We start from the raw sequence: 13,477 nt of genomic DNA, 5'->3' as shown, positions 1-13,477 counted from the left end.
ATAAATGGGTATTCATTGGACAAAAGCCGGCCGAAATGGTCGTGCGGTTAAAGGCGCTGCAGTCTGGAACCGCAAGACCGCTACGGCCGCAGGTTCGAATCCTGCCTCGGGCATGGATGTTTGTGATGTCCTTAGGTTAGTTAGGTTTAACTAGTTCTAAGTTCTAGGGGACTAATGACCTCAGCAGTTGAGTCCCATAGTGCTCAGAGTCATTTGAACCATTTGAACATTGGACAAATATATTATTCTAGAACTGATATAAGATTATATTTTCACGCAATTTGGGTGCATAGATCATGAGAAATCACTACCCAGAACAATCACCTCTGGCAGTAATAACGGCCTTGATACGCCTGGGCATTGAGTCAAACAAAGCTTGGATGGCGTGTACAGCTACAGCTGCCCATGCAGCTTCCACACGATACCACAGTTCATTAAGAGTAGTGACTGGCGTATTGCGACGAGCCAGTTGCTCGGCCACCATTGACCAGACGTTTTCGATTGGTGAGAGATCTGGAGAATGTGATGACCAGGGCAGCAGTCGAACATTTTCTGTATCCACAAAGGCCCGTACAGGACCTGCTGAAATGTAGGGTTTCGCAGGGATCGAATGAAGGGTAGAACCACGGGTCGTAACACATCTGTAATGTAACGTCCAGTGTCCAAAGTGCCGTCAATGCGAACAAGAGTTGACCGATACGTGTAACCAATGGCACCCCATACCATAACGCCGGCTGATAACACCAGTATGGCGATGACGAATACACGCTTCCAACTTGCGTTCACTGCGATGTCGCCAATAACGAATGCGACCATCATGATGCTGTAAACAGAACCTGGGTTCATCCGAAAAAATGACGTTTTGCCATTCGCACACACATAGGTTCGTCGTTGAGTACACCATCGCAGGCGCTCCTGTCTGTGATGCAGCGTCAAGGGTAACCGCAGCCATGGTCTCCAAGCTGATAGTCCATGCTGCTGCAAATGTCGTCGAACTGTTCGTGCAGATGGTTGTTGTCTTGCAAACGTCCCAATCTGTTGACTCAGGGATCGAGACGTGGCTGCACGATCCGTTACAGCCATGCGGATAACATGCCTGTCATCTCGACTGCTAGTGATACGAGGCCGTTGGGATCCAGCACGGCGTTCCGTATTACCCTCCTGAACCCACCGATTCCATATTCTGCTAACAGTCATTGGATCTCGACCAACGCGAGCAGCAATGTCGCGATACGATAAACCGCAATCGCGATAGGCTACAATCCGACCTTTATCAAAGTCGGAAACGTGATGGTACGCATTTCTCCTCCTTACACGAGCCATCACAACAACGTTTCACCAGGCAACGCCGGTCAACTGCTGTTTGTGTATCAGACATCGGTTGGAAACTTTCGTCATGTCAGCACGTTGTCGGTGTCGCCACCGGTGCCCACCTTGTGTGAATGCTCTGAAAAGCTAATCATTGGCATATCACATCATCTTCATCCTGTCGGTTAAATTTCGCGTCTGTAGCACGTCATCTTCGTGGTGTAGCAATTTTAATGGATAGTAGTGTATTACAGAGACTCTGCACCTTCGATTAGAACACTTTATAAGTGGTTTCAAAATTTTCGGAGTGGCTATATGGGCACAAGTGAAGCTGAACGCTCTGGACGCCCTGTGGATGTTATGACTCCAGAAATCATTGATAAAATCCACGTTATGGTGATGGATGACAGAACAGTTAAGGCGCATGAGATTGATAATGCTGTGGGCATCTCGAATGAACGGGTACATAATATTTTGCATATACATTTGGGACACGTGAAAGCTATCCGCAAGATGGGTTCCGCGATTGCTCACGCTTGACCAAAAACGGAATCGTGTGAAGTGTTGCAAGGATGATTTGCAGCTGTTCAGGAAGAATCCGCAGGCCTTTAAGCGTCGTTTCGTCACTGTGGATGAAACATGGATACATTACTATACTCCTGAGACCAAACAACAATCTAAACAATGGGTTACCAAGGGAGAATCAGTACCAAAAAAGGCGAAGACCATTTCTTCGGCCGGAAAGGTTATGGCGACTGTCTTTTGTGATTCGCAAGGGATAATCCTCATCGACTGAGAAAAACTATTACAGGTGAATATTATTCATCGTTATTGGACCGTTTGAAAACCGAGTTGCATGAAAAACGCAGGCGATTGGACCGCAAAAAAGTCATTTTCCATCATCACAATGCATCAGCACACACCTCAACAGTTGTGGTAGCAAAATTAATGGAAATATGATTCCAACTCGTTTCACATCTCCCCTATTCTCCAGACTTGGCTCTCTCGGACTACTATTTGTTCTCCAATTTGAAGAAATGGTTGGCGGGACAAAGATTTTATTCAAAGGAGGAGGTGATTGCAGAAACTAATAGCTGTTTTCAGACTTGGAAAATTCCTATTATTTGGAAGGGATCAACAAATTAGAACAACGTTGGACGAAGTGTATAAGTCTAAAAGGAGACTACGTCGAAAAATTAAAAAGGTTTACCCCAAACACGTAAGCAGTTTTTATTTTTGCACAGACTTTTCAAACGCCCTTCGTATATGCCAACTAAGATATAGTACACGTTACGCTAACAAACACAAAACAAAGGTAACTTCCAAGTAACGAAATTTTTCGAAGCCAGCTGACCCAACAGACACTATCCTCTCCAAGTTTTAATAAATTTGTCATTCTCCTCTCTTCCGTCCTTCCTTAGTTGCTTCAAAATCATGGAGGTATATTCCGTCTATGCCACTAACTGAAGGCAAGACCACTGACATGGGTAATCTGCTGGAAATCGTAACACCGAACGATAATTACAAGTCACCAAATTTCTGCTACACAAGTTGTCCCTAAGTGTTTTTTTTAAAAGGAGAATAACGTGACGAAATGTATAATGGTGAATATTGTAACTACCACGTAATAGACCTACATTTATTATATATATAAAAAGAAACATGTATTGCAGGTCACTGAAGATGCTTCGCAAATAAAAGAAGCGAAACGCGTATGGCATTAAACAAACTGCCTTCAGTTAGTTGCACAGACGGAATATACCTCCACGATTCAATAAATTTGTTTGTGATTGTTCTGCAAACTAGAGAAAAACTATAGGAAATGTGTAAACGATAAACAACGAATTTTTGAGCGATCATTGCGTCTATTAATGATTGTGACCATGCATTTTCAATTCGAGGAGGAGTACATTCAGAATTACGCCAATGGGAAATTTTATGCGCGAGATGAACTCTATCCGCATTACAACTCTGAAATGCTGGAAATGTTTGTCGTGTCTGGAATGTGATCGACTTGCAACCGGGCGGCTTTGTTCCAGAATTTAAGTCTTACTTGAATTAAGTCGGAATTTGATGTGAACCAAACGATATGTTCGCTTCCATTAAACTTGAAATCACAATGAATCTCAAGGTGTTTTATTTATATTTCGATTTCGTTTGCAAGATCGATGTTGAAGTACACCGTCAAAAAAAAAAAAAAAAAAAAAAAAAAAAAAACACTTGATTTCGAAGAGTTTACTGCAACATCACATTTCGTTCATTGCAGTGCTTTATGCTACACGCATTTTTTGTTTAGTTGTCTGGCGCGCAGGCAATCAAAGCTAATGGTTTTCCGACGCGGCAATGTGCGACATACAACTGAAGATACGAGAAGCAATGGTTTTCAAGCTCAATGTCGCAAAAACCCAATGAGTGCCTTTGTGATTTGTTTATAGTCGTTGCGAATGCAAGCCGCTCAGGATAGACAATCACAATTGTGAAAATAAACAACTGGATCAATTTTTCGTCAATATGTAACCGAGTGGCTAGATTCACAATTTGACAATCAGCTGCCTAACATCATCTACGAACGTAGTAGCTAAATAAACGCGAATAGAAATGAAATAAGTACGTTTATTGGACAGATCTTGAAAAGCAAAAAGAAATGTAATATATTTTTTTTTTAAATTTAGGGTCGAATTGCTTTCTCCAGATTCTTTTTCAGAGCTATCCGATTTTCAATCAGCCAAATATTCCGTTCTTATCTTCATTCAGAATCGAGAGTGCATACAAAAATTATGATTTTTGTTGTATGTCCGCATTTTTCGACTTTCTTCTGTAACTGTCCCTATTTTTTTTCTTAAAAGGATTTTCGAAGACCCTAACGAGAAAAACAAAAAAACAAAAAAAAAGAAGAAAAAGAAAAGAAAGAATTAGTCTTTTCCATCGCTCTAATCGTGATCTTTGGGCATACAAAAATCCTATAGAAAACATTTTCAAATTTTCCCAAATTGGCCAATTTTCTGGGCAGCTTTCCGAATTCCCCCCCCCCCCGCCCCTTAAAAGCCTTATTCGGACTATCAAGAACATTTTCTAAATCAAAGTTAGTCAAATCAGTCCAGCTGTTCCCCACTGGTACGTTTCCCAACAAACAGCATTTAATCTTTACTTATGCAGGTAATTTAAAAATCAGAATCTAAATAACGGAACACCTGCTGTGTGTTGGGGTTTTGGGCGCGTGTGGTTCAAATGGTTCAAGCGGTTCAGATGGCTCTGAGTGCTATGTGACTTAACATCTGAGGTCATCAGTCCCTTAGACTTAGAACCACTTAAACCTAGCTAATCTAAGGATAGCACACACATCCATGCCCGAGGCAGGATTCGAACCTGCGACTGTGGCAGCAGCGCGGTTCCGGACTGTAGCGCCTAGAACCGCTCGGCCACGACGGCCGGCTACTTGGGCGCGGAAAAGCGATGTTATACCCACCAATCAAGTACTATAAACACCCGTGAATTAACAATAGATGAAATAAAACGTCCAAAGTAGCCCATAAAACTGGTGTCGCTACGATGCCCACGAACAACATAACGTCAATAAACGCAAAAATCTATCAGTAATAACAAGCCAGCTTCGACGTAGGATTGATATCACTGGCTTTACTTACCCTACATATCCTGCGATACCCACAAATCTTAAACAATGATACCGCAAAAAAACATTAGGATATAAAACTGGTATTATTATCTACAACTAAGATATGTAGTTAAGTTAAACCCTTCAGTAACTGCCAACCACATAACAGGGTAACTGCAAAAAAGCCACTTACGAAGTAAAATTGGTGCTACAGAGCCGCGCGCAAGCAGTCTTTGCCTCCAGTTCTTGTCGATCTTGGCGCGCTTTGCTCCCTCTTTGGTGTAGTCAACTGAAGTATTTAGTCTTCTCTCCAGAGCAGGCTGTTCCAACCCAGCTCCAGGGAGCCGGAGCGCTCCGGAGCGCTCACTGCGGCAGCTCGGAGCCCGCGTGGAGCGGGAAAGCGAACTCACTGCCCCCTGGCCGAATGCAGCCGCAACTGACGCAATAATCCGTGTTCAATGACACCTATGACTAGTCGTGGGAGCCCTGTACCTCTATTGGAGGACACCTTTCTATTCATTGAGTGGAATGATCGCCCGCAGTGTCTTGTATGTCGTAAAGTATTTAATTCTGCAAAGAGGTCCAATATACAGCGACATTATACGTCTTCATGCAGCGCACTACGATCAGGCAGAAGGCGTTGGTTCAAAATGGTTCAAATGGCTCTGAGCACTATCCGACTTAACTTCTGAGGTCATCAGTCGCCTAGAACTTAGAACTAATTAAACCTAACTAACCTAAAGACATCACACACATCCATGCCCGAGGCAGGATTCGAGCCTGCGACCGTAGCGGTCACGCGGTTCCAGACTGAAGCGACTTTAACCGCACGGCCACACCGGCCGGCAGAAGGCGTTGCACGCAGAGAACTGGTAGCCAGGCTTAAGAAAGTAAGTTTAAAAATGGTTTCGTAATACGGAGAGTATCAAAACATGCAACATAGTTCGTGTTCTGTAATGGGTTTATAATTTTCAGGTGAATGAGAGCGCAGAAAATACTACTGAATCTGCAATTCGAGCAAGCTACAGGGTCGCTCACATCATAGCGACGAGTGGCAAGCCGTTTTCGGTGTTGCAGAATGTTTGTTTCCAAGGAAGGTGCAGGCAATTGAAGGAATCAAGTTTCCGATCTTGTAATGAAAAGAAAATGTCAAACGACAGAGGCCCAACAAATTTAATACACAATTTCTTGTAAAACAATTGTTTCTTATTTATTTCCTGAACATCGTATATCCTGATGTAGCATGTCACCACGTCTTAGCAGCTAAGAGTATGAGGTTGTCGATCTTGTAAGACGCAGCTGGCACATCAAAACGCTTGCCTTGCCGCCTGCCTCAGCCAGCCATGCCACATGCCGGCGTGCCGGCCCACTTGACTGGTCACAGCGAGCGACACGGCTCCCTGGAGCAGGGAGCGCTCCGCGGCTCACAACGGAGCCGACGAGCTGGAACAGCCTGCTCCAGAGGGTAGCAAGGGCGTTGTGACGCCGGATATCAGCCATGTTGTAGAGAGTCAGGTGACGGCGCTTTTGGGTCGATTAAGGAATCAAGTTTGCTACAGGTGCTGGGGCAGTCGGCCCGCCGCGTGTGTGTGTGTGTGTGTGTGTGTGTGTGTGTGTGTGTGTGTGTGTTTGTGGTGGGGGCTGGACGTATCTTGGTGGTGCCCTGGCAGCGTCAGCACGGTGAGGTACGTTTGTGCCGATCAGCCCATCAATCTGTATACATCAGAGCTGAATTCTCACCAGTACTGTGGCACGTTATTAGCATTGTGGCAAGCTAATCTTGGGTCGTGGTCGTATTTCCTCTCTCCAATAGTCAGTTGCCACGATTTAGGCAGACGAAACAGTAATATTCAGACTGTTTTGCTCAATATTTGCGACCACAAAAAGCGGTGAGAATTTGTTCTGTATTGATAGACTAGTTCATAGCGCCCTGCTAAAAGAGTCTTTATTCGTGTGAAACCTCAGAAAGGTACATTAAGTACTTAAGTAACGTGCAGTGATCTAAGTAGTGCTTAACCTTGCGGTGACGTGGCTACCGGTCACGTTATTTGTTGTTCTAGTATAAATTGAACTGTTATGAATACAGAAGTACGGATAATAAAAGATTCCGTTTTAAACTTGTAAGTAATATACCTAGCGTGTTTTTGTCGTTTAGCTGCTTGTAGTAAACGCTTTATGTAACAGGGATCTGTTGCATATTTGTTCCGCTGTTCTGAATTTTGCAAATTCAGCCAGAGCTATAGCAAGGTGCAGACCCACATAACGCTGGCCACTTTATCGGAGGGGGACTCTCGTACTATTAATGCCTGAATATGACACCATCTGCGTAAACTGAGTGAGTTGTTATTAACTTCATTTACTCTCTTGCGTGTTGCCTCACATGTAACTACGCAATTGTGATCATTATCATTTTCAATGCTGTGGCCTCAGGTCCCACTGTACAGCAGGCCACATCAAATTTTTTTTAATGTACTTTCTTAAAACTTAGCTTATTGTAGAATAGATTGTGAAGGTTTTAAAAGAAAATAACTTGAATGTTGAGGTCAATGGTTTTGACTGGAGTCTCTGATCATTTTATGCAAATGTTTAGAAGTTATCATCTTAACAGTTTTCATAATTTCTTAATTGTATTCTGAAACTGAGTGTAATAAAATTTTTATAAAATTGAATCATTTAATTTCGGCCCTGTACCTTACCACTCCCTGTCTGCTCACTGCCACTACATCTGTCTTCATTTAAATTTTATAGGGTGAGGGAGCAAAGGCAAGCGCGCAGAAATATACTCAGAGTGAGTTAATATATCGAGATACGGCCTTTGTTAAGTTATAATCGACAATGTAACGATTTTTTCGCCGTACTCAAATAATTTGTAATATTTATAACTACTGAATTATTGAGTGGGTTTGAGTGAGGCAAGAGGGGAAAGTGATATTATACGAAAGAATATGTGTAGTGAACAGATGGAGACCACAGGGTGGCGTAAGTGACGTTCAGTTATCTCGAGAGAGAGAGGCTGAATTTTGGTATCCAGTTTACGTTGGCGTAGAAGAGGATGTGACAGATCAAGACTTTGTAAGTGTGGAGGGCAACGCAGGGATGCAATCCTCATGTTCGGCCAGTTAGTTATTTTAGGCTACTGGCGGCTTTCTTTTGGACGGTTAAATGAGGTATCCACGTTAGTTTACAGTCGAGGGTTAATGACAAATAATGTACTGTGTTAGTTAACTGGACAGGAGTGCTGTGAAAGGCTACGTAAAAGTGATGGATTTGAAAGCTGCATGTGCCTAAGTTTTTCAAGGGTTTGTCTTGAGAAGCTACTGGTTGCACCAGGAGATGAAATGAGTGAAATGGAGCTGACGGGACTGTTGGGATTTCTATAGGACATGTTAAAACTAGAACGTCGATGACATCGGAATACTGGAAGAGATGGGCAGGATTTGTGGATCATGGATGTCCGAAGTGTCAAGAATGTAACGTAGAGAGGACTGAACCTTGGAGCACTTGTGCAGTGGCTAGAGGAGAGTGTATTTATTTATGATGACAAAGGATGGACGATTGGATAGAAAGAATACAATAATATGAACGTAATTGATCGGAAATGTACAGGTGTGAAGTTTGAAGAGGAGAATGGAATGCTATGTTCAGTCGTAGGCTTTTTCGTAGTAAAGCTGGATTTTCGTTTAGTAATCTGATACCGTAGAGGATGTACAGGAGTCCGTCGTTAGAAGAGAAGTTGGTACAGCACCCACATTGGTTAATAGGCTAGAGTAGATGCTGATTTACTGATGCGTTGGTAGAGCTGGTTCTAGGATGGAGCTAAACGCCATAGTTAAATTGGTGAGTCAATAGGAAAAAGTATTATTGACAGATTTGCTGAATTTAAGACTAATAGGATTTTAGAGGATTTTCAGAGCTTAGGATAATAACCTGTGTGGAGTATAATTCTATGTTTTAATCCAGGAAGTGTTACATACAACAACACATTTCCAAAAGAATGATTTCGACAATTTATATTAATTGATGCTCACGTCTCAGAAAAAAGGGAAAACTATAATACACTCACAAAACATATGTTTTTTCTGTGGAAAATCCGGGACGAAATAGTGACAGTATTTCGAAAAGCACAGATTGCTACTGACCATATAGCGGACAGGCAGACAGGCACAACAAAAAGACTGCTATACACATGAGATTTCGGGTACAGGTCTTTATTGAAATTATATATGAAGAATAGTAACTGTTCTCGAAAGAACAAGGTACCACTGATGACCGTGAAGCTTCTCTAGAATAAACGATAATTAATTGAAACTCTCAGCTGCCGACAGGTGTTGTTGACATACCTTGATGGGGACAGCTGAAAATGTGTGCCCCGACCGGGACTCGAACGCGGGATCTGCTGCTTACATGGCAGACGCTCTATCCATCTGAGCCACCGAGGGCACAGACAAATAGCGCTGCTTCAGGGACTTATCCCTTGCACGCATCCCGCTTTCTTGTAAAGTAGAAAACCCACACACATTCACACAAGTACAGCTCACACACATGTAACTTCTGTCTCTGGCCGTTTAGGCTTTTGTGAATGTTTGTGTGCCTTGTACTCTAGAAGAAGGCCTTGCAACCGAAAGTTCAAATTTTTGGTAGTTTTTTTTTTTGGTTGTGCAAATCAACGTCACCTGTATATGGTGAACAGCAATCTATCCGTTCCCAAAAGTTTCCTGTGTTATATTTTGCTTCCTTTTCTTATGATCCGATTACAAAATATTCCGAAATGTGACGCAAGAGTAATTCAAGGAAAGAAATATGTTGTGGTACAATAGGCATGGCCTGTAGGGTAAAAGATGGCCTTCATAAAAGAAGTCGGTAGATGCAAATCCGCAGATTGATCGTGTTCATAACATTAGTATGAAACAAAATAGCGTTCGCACAACAGAAGACTTTCTGTATGCTGCAGTGGATCAACTGTGAGTCAGTGATTCCCACCCTGAGTGTATTTTGAAGAGATACGACGTCTACGCAAAAATAAAGTGGAGCGCGCGGAAAGCCTTCAGCGGAGCTCATTATAGTGTAGTAGGCGCACAAGCAGAGTACTTTCATTATGTTAGTTAAAATTTCACTCTTACGCGAGCTTATTTTCAACACGCAAAGAACATTTGCTACACATGAAGAACGGTGGGAGTACATGATGGTTAATGGGTGATACTAACGGTAATTAAACTTTTCAGGCGCACATCGCAACACAGCACTCCCAGAGGACGTGTGTTTAGTTTATCGCTGTCTTTCGGTCTCGGAGAAAGATCAAATAATTGGCTTGACGGACATGGGAACATCATTCAGACAGATCGCACAGACAGTTGGCTGTAGAGCAATGACTGCACAACGAGTAGTGGCGAGGTGGTCTCCGGACAACGGTCTGGCAAGGAAAGTATTCCTCGAGAAGTACTACACCGCGAGGAGATCGTAAGATCGTTCGACCGGCTCTGACGAGTGGACAAACGGCTGAAATCCAGGCAGAGATTATAAGCAGTATGACATCACGAACCGTCGGAAACAGATTACTGGTAGCAGGATTGAGATCTGTAATTTCCACACCAAGACAACATAGACTTTCACCGCGTGGAGTAGGTAGACCGGGACATTGAGTGGCAATCTGTGGTGTTCATCGTTTGTTTGTGGCGGTTAATCAGACCGACGCCAAAGTGTGCATAGACGATCTGGAGAAAGACTATTGGGGGAGGGGGGGGGGGGGGGGGGTAGAGCTCTAGGATATGAGACTAGAACTGATTTTTTAATTGTTGTGTCAGTAATGGTGAATCCTGTTGCGATATCTTTCATGACCAGGGTACCAAAGGGGATATTCCAGCTTGATAATGCAAGACACTCCACACTGCAATTCACATCACAAACGCGTCAAATGTACAGGTCCTTGACTGGCCTGTCCTCCCCTGATTCGTCATCCACAGAGCCTATCTTAGATGCGATTGGAAGATGGATACTTTCACACCAATCTCCAGCCAGCAGTCTTCATGAACTGACAACATGTGCTTCGAGCATGGCAAGACGTTCCGGAAAACGACGTTCTGAACGGATAAAAGACTTTATTAGTGCCTGTGGGGGTCGCTCCAGCTACTGATCTTTTTGCTGTTATCAGTTTAATTAAATGACCTATTAAGCGATGAACGACTCCACGAAGTTTGTTAAATATTATGTTAGTGGTTTATGCACTTTTAATTTTCGTCAGTGTATGAGAAAAATACCAACGTGAAAACAAAGACGGAGCGAAGTTAGTACGTAAAATATGTTGCAGGAAATAAATCGTCTGATGGCGAAAAACATGCAGTCGGTACGAAATTAAACGAAGCCCAAAATTCGAGAATAACGCCGCCATTTCGAGTAATCTGACAATGTCCCGTGAATGGAATATGTTGTTTCAAAACTGAATTAACCAAAGCTCAGTTAGGGATAATTAATGCTTCACGAAACGTGTTGTAAACTGACATACGACTGTGGTCGAATATTACAAAAATCCACGGTGTGCTTTGAAATACGGTAGAATTGTGTTGATGACGATCGTGTCGGCCACTCCAGATAAAGAATCAAATGTAAATGCTGTGTAAACTGCCATATGGCTTATTAAAGTGGTTTACAGCCGAGGAAAGGTTAACCTCTGGGGGTTAAATACAGTTCTATAAGATGAAAAAACAAAAAGTGATCGATTGTATTTCAAATACTAAACAAGATTATTTTATGAGTCATTTCTACTAATGCTATTTCGCTTAACTCTAATACTTTTTACCTAACATTTTGAAATAAGAGCGTTCAATTAAGATATGAGGATCGGGGAGCGCTGCTTGTGGAACGATTCAATGAATTCTAATGAATCATCTCGGGCCGCGACAATCGGCGAGTGTCCGACGCTATTGTGAGTGACAATGCCTGTATCGGTGGGACTGCGGCTATTCTGCAGTCTCGAGATAAACGATGGGCTTCTCTTAATCCGGCTAAAGGCTGCCGGCCTGGCCAGACTGTGCAGTCTGCCAAGCTCCTCTGTTTCCCATAGAACAGTGTGCGTTCTCTTGCACCTTTTGGGAACAAAATACTGAAATCGTCCGGAAGCAGCAGCACTTCACAGTACTACTTAAATGTTAGCAGGAAATGGCCATTCGCAGTGCTATTTTCTGTTCTGGAGCTTAACTGGCCGAAACGTCTACATGTGAACAGGGTGTCTTGGAGCTGTGGGCAGCTCACGAAATGGAGGAGTCGGCCGGCGCATTTGTATGTCCAGGACGCTTGTTGAACCCTTCGGAGCGCAGGTGGTGTGGAGGCGTAGTGTGGAAGTTAGTAGTCAGCGAGCAGTATTAAGGTTCTTCTGTAGATATGGAAAGTTTAGAAGTGTTCTGAAAAGCGTCCCCTTTCGCTCGATTGGGAATGGTCCTAATCTAGTGCTGGTTTTCAAGATGGGTTTCGATGTTAGCGAGCGTACACGGACCGCTTAACAGATTGTGGAACAACTGCCTGGCTGGAGGCGTTCTGTGATGAACGAAGTGGACTTGGCGAGGGTTATTGCAAGATGAATAAAATGAGTTTTGCTGCAATAGAAGTTTGAAGCGTCAAGTTATTGTCTTTGTCCTCTTTGACATTCGACTGGGAGAAAGTCTGCGGAACATTAACTCACGTGATTAGTGGGCCGGGGCTACGACAGGACTTGCCCAGACGCAAGAGGAGTTCCAGTACGACGGACGTGGAGGAAAGCTTCACAATGACATCATCTGAAGTAAGTTTATTTGTCATAATGGGAGCTGCTTGTCGCGGCACATCCAGTATTCCTATCGAGTTACCGATCCGCTTGTCGTTCCGTGTTTTGTTTGTCAATTTTTCACTCGGCGACCGAGCCAAAGTAACAGGGAATGTATTTATTTCCAAACTGGATTTTTTATGAGAAATGAATCTGCTTGCTTGGGGGTGTGGTGAATATTTTAAAAGCATAAACTGAGATTGTCAGTTTTCTAACAAAACCGAAGATTTACTAAGGCACGGCCGAAGTTGAGCGTGTTTCAATGTTCCCTGAACTGACAATGCTGCCCGACGCAAGCAAAGTACGGGGTGTTCAAAAAGTCTCTCCGCAGTGCCGTATGATTGTTAGCCGCTCGTGCCGTACGATTGTTTGCCTGCCTGGGTTACTTCCCTTCAATTGGACTCCCCCAACATTCCACTGTTTCGTTTATTTCAGCCAGCGTCAGTAGTATCGTTGGTATCTGTTGTTACGTGTTGAAGTGAACGTTTAGGTTTAGTTCATTTGTTTCGTTTTTTCAAGTGTTAAAATGCTAATCAGTGAAGAACGTGTGTTTTTAGCCGAACAAGTGTTCAAAGCTGGCGGTGAATACAAAGTTTCAGTCCGTCAAACATTTAATTCAGTTTTCCCGGAGACAACACTCCCATATCGCGATACAGTGCGAGATTTGATTAACAAATTTCGAAGTACGGGTTCAGTAAAAAATGGAAATGTCGTGTGGCTAGGACCTCCCGTCGGGTAGACCGTTCGCCTGGTGCAGGTCTTTC

At 43.2% G+C, this 13,477-nt stretch overlaps 1 protein-coding gene across 1 annotated transcript in view; it reads right to left on the bottom strand.

Moving 5' to 3' along the window:
- The window catches only part of LOC126473188 (carboxypeptidase N subunit 2-like), a 110,157-nt gene that overhangs the window by 51,777 nt on the left and 44,903 nt on the right, over positions 1–13,477 (bottom strand). The window lies entirely within an intron of this gene.

The sequence above is a fragment of the Schistocerca serialis genome, chromosome 4 (genome assembly GCF_023864345.2).
Source record: "Schistocerca serialis cubense isolate TAMUIC-IGC-003099 chromosome 4, iqSchSeri2.2, whole genome shotgun sequence".
In the NCBI taxonomy this organism is placed as follows: domain Eukaryota; kingdom Metazoa; phylum Arthropoda; class Insecta; order Orthoptera; family Acrididae; genus Schistocerca; species Schistocerca serialis.
The sequence above is the reverse complement of the archived record's forward strand: the minus strand, read 5'-3'. Positions and strand labels throughout refer to the sequence as shown.